Raw genomic sequence first — 13,298 nt, 5'->3', positions numbered from 1 at the left:
AGAACAGTATAGCCTTGTAAAAGGAAGTTTCTCTTCCTGTGCCTTAAAGGTGACATAATAAAGCACAAGCATGCTTGCTTTAGCTGTTCCAGTGACAGGCATGAGCTATGGGAATCTCTGCAGTGAGAACATGAGAGTCTGGGTACAGATAACAGTGTCCTGAAGGCAGGAGCTTTGTTTAATGCAATAGAGAAAAGCAGCCAGGGAAGATTCCAAGATTGAAGCTCAAGGCCAAGAAAGAGGCAAGGAGAAGATGCTCCAGCAAATGGGAATCCTGGAAACAACAGATGAGTTTTATGTGTGATGGTGCATAAGAAAGCATCTTGGAGACAGAAATACATCACAACTGTTCTGCTGGTTTTAAGGGAAAGAGCTGGAGGAAAGGCAAAGATAAAGGCAAGGAATGAGAGAATAAAGTCACTGAAGCTAGGTAAGATTTCTAGGGTAAATTGAATGGTATATTCACAGGAAGGAAGAAATCCTGTATCCATAAAAAAAGAAGGAAGAGATAGCAATAGAGGAAGGAAAGATGAGGCGAGAAGAGCAGATGGGCACATCTTACTATATCATACTGGCATAAGATCAGCAGAAATCTGCACACAGGAAAAAAAAAAAAGACCATGGAGAAAGGATTGACTCAGAATCTGTAAAGATGGGTCTGCACATATGGAATTTAATTACACTCGGAGAAAAAAAAAAGGGAGAATAAATCCAGGGTGTTCACAGTGGAAGAAATTGCCTAGATCATCAGACTTCCATCAGAATGGTTTTGCTAGAGGAAGGACATTGTTGGGAGTGGATCAGGACTGGAAGGTTGGCAATAATAGACTTATAAGGAGAGGCAGAACAAAAGGTTTTGGAATGAGAAGAGCAAAATACAGGAACCATTTCAGTAGAAGCAATAACCGCTGAATTCATGGAAAGGCTGGGGGAAAGCAGGGGAGGACTGGCAATGTGATAGTTAAAGCTGGAAACTAAGCAACAGAGAATGAGTAATGTTTCACAGAGAACAACTCAAAAGAACCTCAGTGAATGAAAAAACAGAAAAACAGACATAGGTTGAATGAGTATGCAGGAGCAGTAAGTTCCCAACATGAGAAAAAGTCAAAAAAGGATTATAGAAGATTCACATGAATCATAAGGGAGTTCAGAGGCAGCAGCTCAATGAAAGCATGAGAGGAAAGAGCAACAAGATACAGAGAAAACATTGAAGAGCTGGTCAAAATGGAAGAGAGGAAAGCAGTACAGTGGAAGAATAAAGCCAATAGTTCTCATGATGGGAAGGACAAGGGAATCTAGGGAAGGACAAGGGAATCTAGGGAAGGACAAGAAAACTTCAGCACTCTTGTCAGGTTACTAAGCTCACAACAAGACAGAATCATGGATTAAAATGCTGTTCCTAATATAATAAGAGAAAGAAAGGGAGTGTCAATGTCAGCACAAAATGCAGGGCTATCATCAGGGATTAATGGGGTAGGTAGGGTAGAGAGTATTTTCCACCCCTAGGCCACACATAAAACCATATGAACTATGTCAGAAGGTATCAGAACTGTGGATTTTCTAGGTTTCTTCTTAACAACTCAAATTAAACATTATTTTATCTGCAAAAGGGAGATGAGAAGTGGAAGAACTATTAGACTGCGGTCCAGGGCCAAAAAAAATAAATCCCAAGAGGCTAAAGAGAATCCACAATGTTCTCAGCAGTGTGACTCATGGGAGAGGACTTGGATGCTACCAAGCACAGATTACAGCTGCAGCCTACGCCTGGTCTCATTCTGCTTCTCTTTTGAAATTCAGAAGCTTTGACAGTCTTACACTCCTGCTGCCTGCAAGAGCTTCAGCAGGTACATCTCAGCCAGCTGAGCTTTGTTGGAGCCACTCTCTAATTCAAAGGACCTTTTTTATAAGATGAATATGAAAGAAGTTACCCATGTTCTAGTTTTGATATGAAATTGCTTTGTGCCAAACAGAGATATATGTTACTTCACAGAAAATTACTCTGCACCAGAAACATTTAAGCACAACATTGTACAATGGCCAATAAGCTCCTGGTTTCAAAAGCCAAGCCGAGGCATCATTTTGCCAGCTAGATAAAGTTCTGTAGAGACCTAGAGAAACTAAGTTCTTTTTCACTCAAAGAAAAGCAAAAAGACCTTGGTATCTGATGCATCAACTTCTTTAGCTCCCACTTTTCCTTCACTGACACCTCCCCCTGAACAAAACCAACAGAAAACCCCACCACCGATAATTGCTGCTGCCAGAAAGAACCTCACACCCCTTTGAGGTTTAGCAGCCACGAGGATTTCTCTTCAGTGTCTCCTTTCAGTTCTTTCTCTCTGGAGGGGTGATCACAGCCTCCTGACAGCCCAGCTGCAGTTCCACAGCCACCAGACACAGCACAGGGATCCCAGTCACTCCCTGCTGCCTCCTAACTCCCAACTGACTCTAAGCAGCTTATGTTGAACATACAATGCATATTAGAGGACACTGGTGGTTAAATTCCTTCCATCAGACTTTTAAAGAAGTCTTTTAATAAGCAAGTTGGTCATGGATAGAGATGTAGGTTGCAGATTTGAAGAGGATGAAGGCCTGATTTATCCAAAAGGTGAAGCTAAAGGTGCAGTGCAAACATCTCTAGCAGTAGTCTCAGTGTGTTTTTCACCACTTGTGCTCTGAAGAGTTTAAGCTCCTTAGATAATGTTAGGTCTTGCATCTTATTCAACCTTGCTTTTCTAGTGAGATGAAAAATATTTCTAAATGAGGCACTAAATGAGAATGTAAAATGAGTTGGAGGAACTTAAGTAATTATGGTGAATTGGCACCCTATGATAAGTGACACTTTGGGGTGAGGGTATTCATAGCTCTTCCTCATCAGAAACAGTGACAGTATTTATTTAGAGAAAATAAGAGTAAAAACATTCCAAACCCTGTAAAATGCTGTGGCTGTGATCCACTTACCATTAAAAGTAATGGTTTTGTTGACTTCAGTAAGTTTTGAAATGAACCTGTATTTGGTTTTGAACAGGATGAAAATAAAAACAATGTATTTAATAACACTGCAAGCAGGATACCAAAGTGCCAGCAATAGAGACTGTTTTACTGATGAAAATTTAGTATTCAGTGCATGATTCATACTCCTCATATATTGGAATATCTACGGTGAGAACTTCTGTAAGAATAGATACGAAAATAGTTTAATTTCCAGCTCCCCGCTTTTGTATGATCTCAGCATGACTGTATTTCTAGGAAATGCTGAAGCATGATCAGTATCATTGTGTTTCAACATTAATTTCTTGCTCTGTGCACATGTTCCCAGCCTGGCTTCTGCAGGTATTCATCACTATGTTTGTTCCTAGTTTGATCAATCTTGGAAGAGCAGAGGCCAGATTTGACCACATCCATTTTGAGTCATACTATGACAGGACTTGGTTGGATGATTTCATGTATTCATAGGGCTGTACTGATTCTGTCAGAATAGTAGATGGCTTTCATATAATTCAAAGAATATATTTTTGTCTATAAAACAAATACAAAACATTAGGTATTGTATATTGATTACCATAAATTACTCTTAAAACGAATAAGTAACAAAATAAACTGCTAAATCTAAGTCCATCTTCTGAGGAAGATGGACTTTTAATCTGGGTAATTACTTTAACATAGGAGTACCATGATTTAGATTTAGCTGGGCAAAACTGTTATTTTTCAGCCTCGAGCAAGCTTGTAAATTGTTTTTTTTTCCCAAACCTGAAACATAGGAATGATAGATGGATTTAATTTTGTTATTAAGGATAAACCAAAATCCAGTAATTTCTCTTGATGTTTTATTTTTCATTGGTAACTGTACTACTACTAGTAATATTAGCAGGTGTAGCTTCCAATTTTGTTGCACATACTGATGATTTTTGGTGTTCCATTAACCCTACCAGTACTTTTCTGTCTATATGTGTGTGGAGAGGGGTGGGGGGAGGAGAGTAATCCCTGCTCCTGTTCAAGTTGTGTTGCATGTAAGGGCATTCTCATCATTGAGATACTTCCCCCCCTCTTTTTTTTTTTTTTTTTCTGTAGTCCTGCAAACTTCCCCTATAGTCATGGAGCCAATATGTCTAAATTTTTACTTCTCCTTTAGCCCTTCAATTCTGTCTCTAAATAATCCATCTCTCTCCTGTTGCACAAGTTCTCCTTTGCTGAGGTCAGAAAAGTTTCCTTTTTGAATCCCACCCTAACTGGACTCGTCTCCTCCTCTTTAAGGTACATAGAGGTCAGCTCTCCATTTTGGGGCCCTGGTCATTTCATTCCTTTTGTTTGAAGCAGGCTCTTGGATCATGTTTTGAGAACTGATGGGTTGGTTTATGATACTACACACATGATCCATTGTTACTGTTAACAGCAATACCCCCAAATGTTGCAATTTTTGTCTGCATGAGGCTGTCCTATCAGCTTATGGGGAGCATCACTGACCAGCCAAATGTGCATCACCACCCTCACAGCACAGATTGAACAGCGGCTCTCAGGTGGTTGCTTTGTTGCTTTTCTGTTTCTTTTCCTCTCAGTGACATCTCTTCTCCACTCAAGAAGCTGCAGCACTAAAATTATCTGAAAGCTGAAAGGTGCTAATCGAGCCTTTAGTTTATTCATTATTCAGCAGTGATCCTTAGTTATTCATTTCTCATATTACCAGGAAAAAATACTTCTGGTGACACTCTAGCCTACTATTAAGATGGCACAGAAAGCTGGGATTTTATCGCTGATGCCTGACTATTCTAGTTAGCATTCTGCATTTCACACAGATGAGATATGCAGGGAAAAAGCTGATGAGTCACCATTTTATTTCTTTTTGCTCACTAAAAATCTACTGTTGATATCGTTGTAGAAGCAGCTCTGTGAAACAGGCACAGACCTGGGACATGAAATAATGCATATGGTGGAGGTTACCCACAGCACACCCAGCCTTCAGCAGAGGGGCTGGACAGGAATTTCTCAGCAAGCCACATTGGGTCAAAACAGTGGGATTTCAAATCCACCTTAAACTCACAAAGCAGATTTACCAAGGGGAGAGGATGGGAGGGAAATATCCACAATGCACAGCAGAACAATAATTCATCTTGAGAACTTCATTAAATGACTACAAGGACACCTCTGAGGGCACTTGGCTGACTGGGGTGAGGTGTGGGATCTGCATTTTCAGCCATCTCAGGTACCACTGGTTAGGTATCACACTGTCCCTTGACTGATAACTACCTGGGTAATTGTGCCTAAAAGCACAGCTTTTGTTATGTCTTGGTTCATTTACAGCATAACTCAAGACTTGTAAATTGAGGTTTTGGAATGATTATTTTTACTATGAAAAGAGATACTGCCTTTTAAAGCCATCTCTGACTTTCAAACAACTTTTGTATCTCTGTTGTAGCAAGGCTAAAAAATTCCACCTCAGGATGCATCTTAGTAGTAAGAGAACAACCCACAATCCTCCCAAAAAAAGCCACAGGCATTCCAGAAAACAAGACACATAAAATTTCTTACTTCTCAACTCCAGGAAAACGCCCAATAGGTGCTTCCCCACCTCTGCCAAGGGCACAAAGGCAGGCAATGCTACAGAACTCCCAGCTGGCTTAGCTTCCAGCCCAAACCCACCTTATAGCAATTCCAATTTGGTTTCAATCTCTCCCAGCTGGCAGCAATCCCATTAGGATGCAATGCCACTGACACACACCTACTGGCAGTCTCCTCATCCCAAAGGATATTTTCTGCCAAATAGCTCAGGAGAAATAAACCCCAGTTTGTGTCACCTCTTTGCTGGCTGAGGGCTCAGGGCAATAGGTAAAAGCTCTAAGTAGTTTTGCTCTGTTAGACACAGGAGTGGCACTGACCAAGTCAGTACATTGTCATCATGGTACTGTTTGTGACTCCTTGGATATTCTGAGAACTCTTTTTTTTTTCAGTTCATAAGAATGAAGTACAATTTTGATTTGTATTTCAGATTCTCATGTCCCCTCTTAACTAGTGCTCTGCACAAAATAATTTTAACTGTCCCTTGTCATTTTTTGTGTTGATGGCAGGAGGGAGCTCATTGGTAAAGGTGACGTTTCTAAAGGATTTTGCAAAAGTTAAAAGGAAGAGCCAAGTCCTTGACCTCTTGCCCACCTGTATTATTTTCTGAAATCTTTTAATCTTGACCTTCTATTTCTTCTATAAGTGGTTGATCACCACTTGCCTCTGACTAATCCCAACAGAAGCTTAAGAAACTGCAGTGAAAAATAGTATTTTCTATGTATTTTCTGACTAACTCTGAAAAACATATCCTTTTAAATTACATCTTAGAAATTATGGAATCTATAATTGATGATTCTGATAATAAGATGCAGATACCAAGTAAGCAATGAGATTGATGTACTGTTAACATACCTCCATCAACTATAAATCTTTGCAACATAGACAAAGACAGATCATAAATGCCAGAAATGTCTCAGAAATTCCATTTGCACCATATCTCACAGCTGAGTAAGAACAGTGCTGCACAGATTGACAGCATTCCATCTGCTCTCCTTTAAAACAAACACTTTACTATTTTCTTGAATTGACTTGTTTATGTAAACTTTCAATGAGGTCTGTGAATAATTCTTGACAGGTTAATCATGACAACATAATGTATCCAAAATGCAAGGCTACAGTTGTACAGATAAGCTTTGATGAGTTACAGGCTCCTGTCATGGGAGGTATCCAACACCACAAAGAAAATACTGACTGAAAATACCTGGACACTGTAATTGTGCTGCTCATTGAGAATTGTGCTGCTCATTGAGATTCTCCCATCACTTGGTAATGAAGTCTACAGTATTTAAAGGATGTCCCAGAGTTCCATAATCCTGTGTGCCCAATCTCCCCTTCAAAGCACACTTTTACTATAATGGGCATCACCCATTTCTACCTGATCTATTCTGCCTAAATGATCTCTGAATTGGAATATTCTGGCATTTTCTACTTGGGGTTCATTGCCTTCCAGTATCAGAAGACACAACTAGAAAAGCAACATAAAGTAATCAAAAATACAGAGAAACTCAAACACTTCTAGTCCTAATCTGAGGGGAAAAGGCATTTTTGTGATCCAGCCTTTATTGTAGAGCCAGGTTGGGGCTGCCTGAGTTGCAGTGTGAATTAGAACAGTTTCCAGGTATGATCCCAAGAGGCCACAATATCAGTGGCTGTTCTTGGTTTCCTTGACTGCAGGAGTGGGAAAAGGGTAGAATTGCTATGCCATGGATACAGCAAAGAGAGAGGTTTTTCTTGTCACAGACCAGAGTAATATCCTCTGTAAACATTTAATTTTAGTTTATAACCCGTGTGTGCTGACAGAGAACAGGACTGTAAGAGATCCAATAATTCAGTTCTTTGTCTATATGGTAGGTTATTACTGTTATTACTTTAGAGATGTTTTAACTTCTGTTATATAGAATTTGCACCATTCAGGACTGCAGGGTACAATGAGGCCTCTCTGGAAAAAGGGAGAATTGTAGTTTTCAGTGTTAAAAGTCACAAAAATGTTCCTACCTCTTCCTGATGCTACTTGATACTTTAATTTGTTTAGACCATTGTATATTTACTTGACCTGTGAGAGCAAATAATATTGTGCTGATATAATACTGAACTGCACATCAGCCTCAAGTCTTGCCACATTTAAAACAATTGTTGATCCCTTGAACCTGGTAGCCAAAAATTTGTTCCTGTAACTTCAAAAAAATTACATAAAGTCTTCAGTATTCTGTTGCTTTTTGTAAGCACACATGCAAAAAGCAAACTTGACACACCTGTGTAATCACAGCTATGAGGCAAAGTTCAGATTTGCTTTCAGGAACATTCACAGCATGAAACATAATCAGAGGACTTATTGCACATCTAGTCAGGGAAGAGAAACAATATGATAATAGAACAATTGTTCAAATTTGGAGTAGGCTAGCCTTAGAATTTTAAATACCTACATAAATGTCACTGAATTACAAATTAAGGTGAGTTTATCTGTTCATGGACATAGATGGATTGAAAAAGACATTAAAAACATGTCTCTGAAATGACTGACTAAGGTGAGGTTCTACCATTACTGAGCAATATAACATGGAAGCTCAATAGATTCTTAGCAATGGTAAGAATATATGAATTTCTTCCCATCACAAAATGGCTTCTGCTGTGGTCCCCTGAACTCTGCCAAATTTAAAAGGTCAGGCACAGAAAGGCATCTTGAGAGAAAATCTTCTTGCCAAGGCCTGTTGCAACAATCAACTTGCTGGCAGTACTGAGAGATGCTCCTGTGCAATGGTGTTAATTCTGGAAAATTGTAGTTTGTAATGGATTTGGTTAGCATCATATGCATTAATTTACTGAATTGAGTGCTTTAAATGATATGGAAAACATTTCCTGTAGTATTGTTTTGAATCCTCTCCTGTAACATCAACACTAGAGAGGGGCAACAGCCAGTATCCTGGTCTTTCTTTCCTCATAAGACATCAAAAAAACCAAAAACAACCAAACAAGCAAACCCTAATACATATATATGTATAAATAGACATTATACATCCAAAAGAAATCATATTACATTCCAGTATTTGTATTATATGACTTGAGCTGGTAATATTCAGAGACAAAACTCTCTACTTGAAAGATCCAACCTAATAGCTCAAATTGTATTATCTTCAGAAAGATGTTCCCTTAGCTGGCAGGTAAATGTCCTTTTGAGTCATACACACTTTTCTCTTTTAAAGGAAGGAATATAATAGCCAGGTGCATGCCCCCTCTGAGCAGCAAGCCCTCTCAGAGCTAAACACCCAGCTGGGCTTTTGTTACTGTGCCATGACACTGAATTGTAATCAATTCAGCTCCACTGTGTTGTTTCCTTCCACAACACAACTGTGTCAACTCTATTTGTACATCAACACTTGCTATGCTGCCTAATTGTATTTGCATTTCTGCGGTTTATGAAGATAAAGGTGCTTATTCCACATTGTCTGGGCAAGGTTTGAAAATGTAGAAAGCAGGCACAGAAAATCAGTAGAAACACAGTGGGAATGTGTGCTAGAATACTGCCTGGATCACCAGGAAGAACTGATAAAAGATTTGGATTACTGCTGCTGTTCAGTGAAGCCTTTCCAGTGCCATGACCAAAGGGGTGTTGGGATACTCTGAGGAGGAAGCCAATGCCAGCCCAGTCAGTACCAAGGAAACAGGGCAGGGAGGGAATGGCAACTGCATTATGACTTACAAATATTTATGGTGAACTATGAAAATATCTTCATCATTAACTAGTAAATCTTGGTTAAACATTACATTATAGACAGTAAGAGTGGGATTCATCTGTGCAGATTTAGCATCTGCATGTAGGTGGCTATCTCAGAGCTACTCACTCACTGCTTCCCTCAGAGGCAGTGGAGAGGAGCTGTCATTTCCAGAGGTCAGCTCTCATTTTCAGAGCTCAATCTCACACTGACATGGTAGTCAGAAACTAGTCTGGGTAACTCCAATGGAGAAATCTCTTTTTCTTCCACCAGCTAAAAGGGAGCCTTAACAACTACTCTGTATGTACATGTCCTTGTTACGGATGTCTGAAAGTGATGAGAATAATTCCTTCCAACTGCCAAGTCCAGGAATTACTATTTCATAAATCCACTGCAAAAATAACAGATTAATCAACTGTAGTTCCTATGAAATTATTATTTACTTTGCGGTCATTATTTTTGATGTGTGTGAGCAAAACAAATACTTAGAATTTTTTTGATTTGCCTCTTGAAGTTTTTCTGTTGGCCAAGGTGTTGACTGGTAATCCAACAGGTTATTTCTGCAATGTAGAATCATGTGGAAGTGTTATCAAATTTGTCTTTTTGATGTGATGGCTTAGGAAAACAGAGAAGAAACAACTCTCTGGTATAAGGGGCTTAAAGAGAAAACAAAAGGCAAATAGGATTTGTTGGGTAAAACCGTGTTCCCTAATGATTCCCTGGGTATCCAATAAATAATAAAATGGGATTCTGAGAGTTGAGCTTCTGCTGAACCACAGAAAATGCTCTGAGCTGAAGAAGTAAAAAAAAAAAAAACCCAACCAACATATAGAGCTGTTATCTTCTGAATCTTTGCCATGTGTTTTGTGAATTGTGAGTTTAAATGTATTTAATAATAACCAATGTTTGAAGTCTGGGTAGGATGGAAGAGGTGGCCCCATCACAGATCTGTTCCTTCCATCCAACTCCACCAGGGCCCTTCAGAGTTTAGGAAAAGCAACAGTTCACAGAAGAGTATTTTCTCTGTAGCCTTCATGTCAAGGGTTAAATTCTGCCCTTGATTCCTCTTGAAAGCTAAAACAACTAAAATTGTTAATATGTATCAACTCCTGATGCAATAACAGAATTAATCAAACTGTATTTAGCCCTTCTCTGTCATCTTGTTATTCCACATACCTTAAATTGCCAGGGAACTTTGCAAAGAGAATCATTTTGGTTGCTTTGGAACAGTGTAGTTTTTTTGGGATTACTCTTTCATCAATGTAATAGTTGAAATTTGGACTTCCTAATCACCATTCTTGAATTCTAGAAAGTTTAATAAAAATGTGAACTTTGAATATAACATACAAAATATAAGGCATATTATCCTCTCAAGTAAGTGAAGGGAATCTGTTGTAACTAGTAAGGGATGTGGATTAATTCTGGATACTTCGGAGATCACAAAGAATATAATTTAGCTTTTTTTTAAATAAAAATAGGACAATTCTTCTCTCTAAGTATAAATATGATTTTATGCATGTAGGCCAAGATTATGATTTTTAAGGGCCTTTGAATAAGTTTTCTCTTAGGAAAAAGAAAATAGTTGATTGCTTGTGTAGAAACTGTTACTGCTGAGGGTGGGTACTGTCAACCTTAACACGAGAATAACATTCTCATTTTCTCAATATAAAAGCATGATTCAAATAACTGATAATTTATGAATTAGTTTTCTGAATTTGTCATTGAGCCTGCGACTTCACTGAAACCAAAACTATTCAACACTGTTGCTCCTAAAGGCAAGGGAGAACCTGATCAGTGAAACTGTGTGTGCTGGGCTCTCTCCAGCTGAAATAAATGACAAAACTTCCAGTGATTCCTATGAAAGCAGGGCCAAAACTTTAGCAGAAATAGTCAGATTCATCTCTCATTTTCAGTTACATAAATCTGAAGAATCTCTTCTGAAATAAGTGGGATTGCTGTGATTTAACCCAAAGGAATTGAAAGTATTTTTCTTTAATTCATGGAGAGGGAGAGAGAAAAGGCATTATTGCCTTGTACAGCCTCACCCCTGTGTATCAAGCAAGGCTGCTGTCAAAATCCTTATCTGCTTAAGCTGGAGAGGAAGAGCTGACTTCACCATTGAAGGATTTGAGCTTTTATTACCTACTGAATTTTCTGTTATCCTTATCCCCTTCCCCACAGCTTAGCAGGTAGATTCCTTAAGAAGGGACAAATTTCTATCTACACTTCTTCAAATTTAACATACCTTGTTCCATCAGTGCACAGTCAGAACTGAGACAACCAGAACACTTCCACTTCAGTCCTTCAGAGCTACCTGGCTGGTTATTTTTAGATTATCAACACTAAATTCAAAACCAAGGTCTGCAACTGAACCATGAAACTGTTCTGGAGGCTTACAGAATTCAAGGTAGTACCTGCAGAAGACTTATTCAACTCTTCTCACCAGTCACCTGTGCAGTGACAAGCACATAATCTCAGCCAGAGCTGTAGCATTCTTTATGTAGCATGCAGAGTTTATTCCTCTCTCTAAGGTCCACTGTCAGAGTGACATTTCCATGCCTTGCACAGAATTAATCAGCTTTTTTTCCCTATAAGCATACATACGTACACAGAAGGGGTTTCTTCTCTGAAAATGCAATCAGTGCTTTGGTAACAAAAGATAACATGAGTTTTTCTCCTAAATACGCCTTATAACTAAGAGGTTTGCTTTTGATTGCACCTGCCACTGGCTTCTTGAAGACTGGATCTTCATCCTTCTACACACATAGGCCTCTCCTCTCATAATGTCCTTAATCCAAGGGCAGGGATCTGTGCTTTTTGCATGATAGCTTCCAAACAAATGATTTGATGGAGACAGCCACATTAATGGCAAAACACTCTCTGTTCTGCAGAGCTGTGTCTGTTCAGCTGTCAAATCTGTGCCTGTTGAAGAAAAGCGAGGATTTCTGCCTATAACAGCACCTAAGGCATCAGCTCGGACTTCCAACTTCTATATCCATAAAGTCAGACAAAATTTCCCCTAAATCCAAAATACACACTCATTTTTTGCCCCTTTGTGATCCACAAGTAGGTATTCAGAGCACCTGACCTGCTGTTGTAACCTTTATGGATGAAATGTTGATGGCCACCCGAAGGGTGTGACCCACAATGGCGCGAAATACTGAGCCCAAATAAAAATCAATTTGTGGGTGTGAGGCTATCAGAAAATGTGTATGAACAAATATAAAGAAATGCTGGAGGGAAATCTAGTGATTTTTTCTCAAATCTTCCCAGGAAAATGTTGAGATAGGTCAGTATCTTGCAGAATAAACAGTGCAAGAACACACGTTAAACGGCTTCTCCAGTGAAAGAGCCAAAAGCAGATCAGATCAGTTCTGTGAGCAGAAATTAAACTGACATCTATTTGTCTGCAGCTCTCTCAGCTAACATTGAAGGCTTGGAGGTTTTGTGTATGAAGCACTCACCCAAAATGCAAATGCAAAGATACCAAAAAACTTGTGGTTCACAAGTGCAGATGGGAGCCGTCCACAGGTGCAGATTAATATGAACCCTCCTCATTCCTTCACATGCATGGGCACACACGGAGAGGGAACGCATCCAGGCTCTGCAGAGCCACACATCCTTCCAATGAGCACATGAGACTGCTACAGGAGCACTTATTACAGAAATTTGGCAGCAGGAGTCTTTTCTGATAGAATGTTATCCAGGCTGCATTTCCCTGGGAGGAGGTGCTACATAGCGTGGAGGTTCTTCTCCAAACAGGCAGAATCTAAGGGATTATCTTCTGAATCATTAAGGGGACACAACGGATCCTATTAAGGCTCAGGTACTGGCTATTAATGGGTTACAACTCAGGCTAGGAAAGGGAGACCACTTAATTTTTAGAAGAAGGGCCCAAGCAGTAGCTAATAGAAGGCCGGTATCCCTTGAGAAGGTCATTTTCACTGTATCAGCAGCCTGCCTCCCCTTACTATTTTTTGTCTACACACAGCGAAATGTTCCTACCTCACAGTGACACTCATATTTTTTATCCAG

At 39.4% G+C, this 13,298-nt stretch overlaps 2 protein-coding genes across 3 annotated transcripts in view; one reads left to right on the top strand and one right to left on the bottom strand.

Moving 5' to 3' along the window:
* RSPH14 (radial spoke head 14 homolog) overlaps positions 1-13,298 on the top strand; it is an 84,283-nt gene that overhangs the window by 44,486 nt on the left and 26,499 nt on the right. The gene's annotated exons all lie outside the window — the stretch shown is intronic.
* GNAZ (G protein subunit alpha z) overlaps positions 1-13,298 on the bottom strand; it is a 52,132-nt gene that overhangs the window by 38,209 nt on the left and 625 nt on the right. The gene's annotated exons all lie outside the window — the stretch shown is intronic.

Source organism: Agelaius phoeniceus, chromosome 18 (genome assembly GCF_051311805.1).
Source record: "Agelaius phoeniceus isolate bAgePho1 chromosome 18, bAgePho1.hap1, whole genome shotgun sequence".
NCBI lineage: Eukaryota > Metazoa > Chordata > Aves > Passeriformes > Icteridae > Agelaius > Agelaius phoeniceus.
This window is presented reverse-complemented; position numbering and strand designations above follow the sequence as displayed.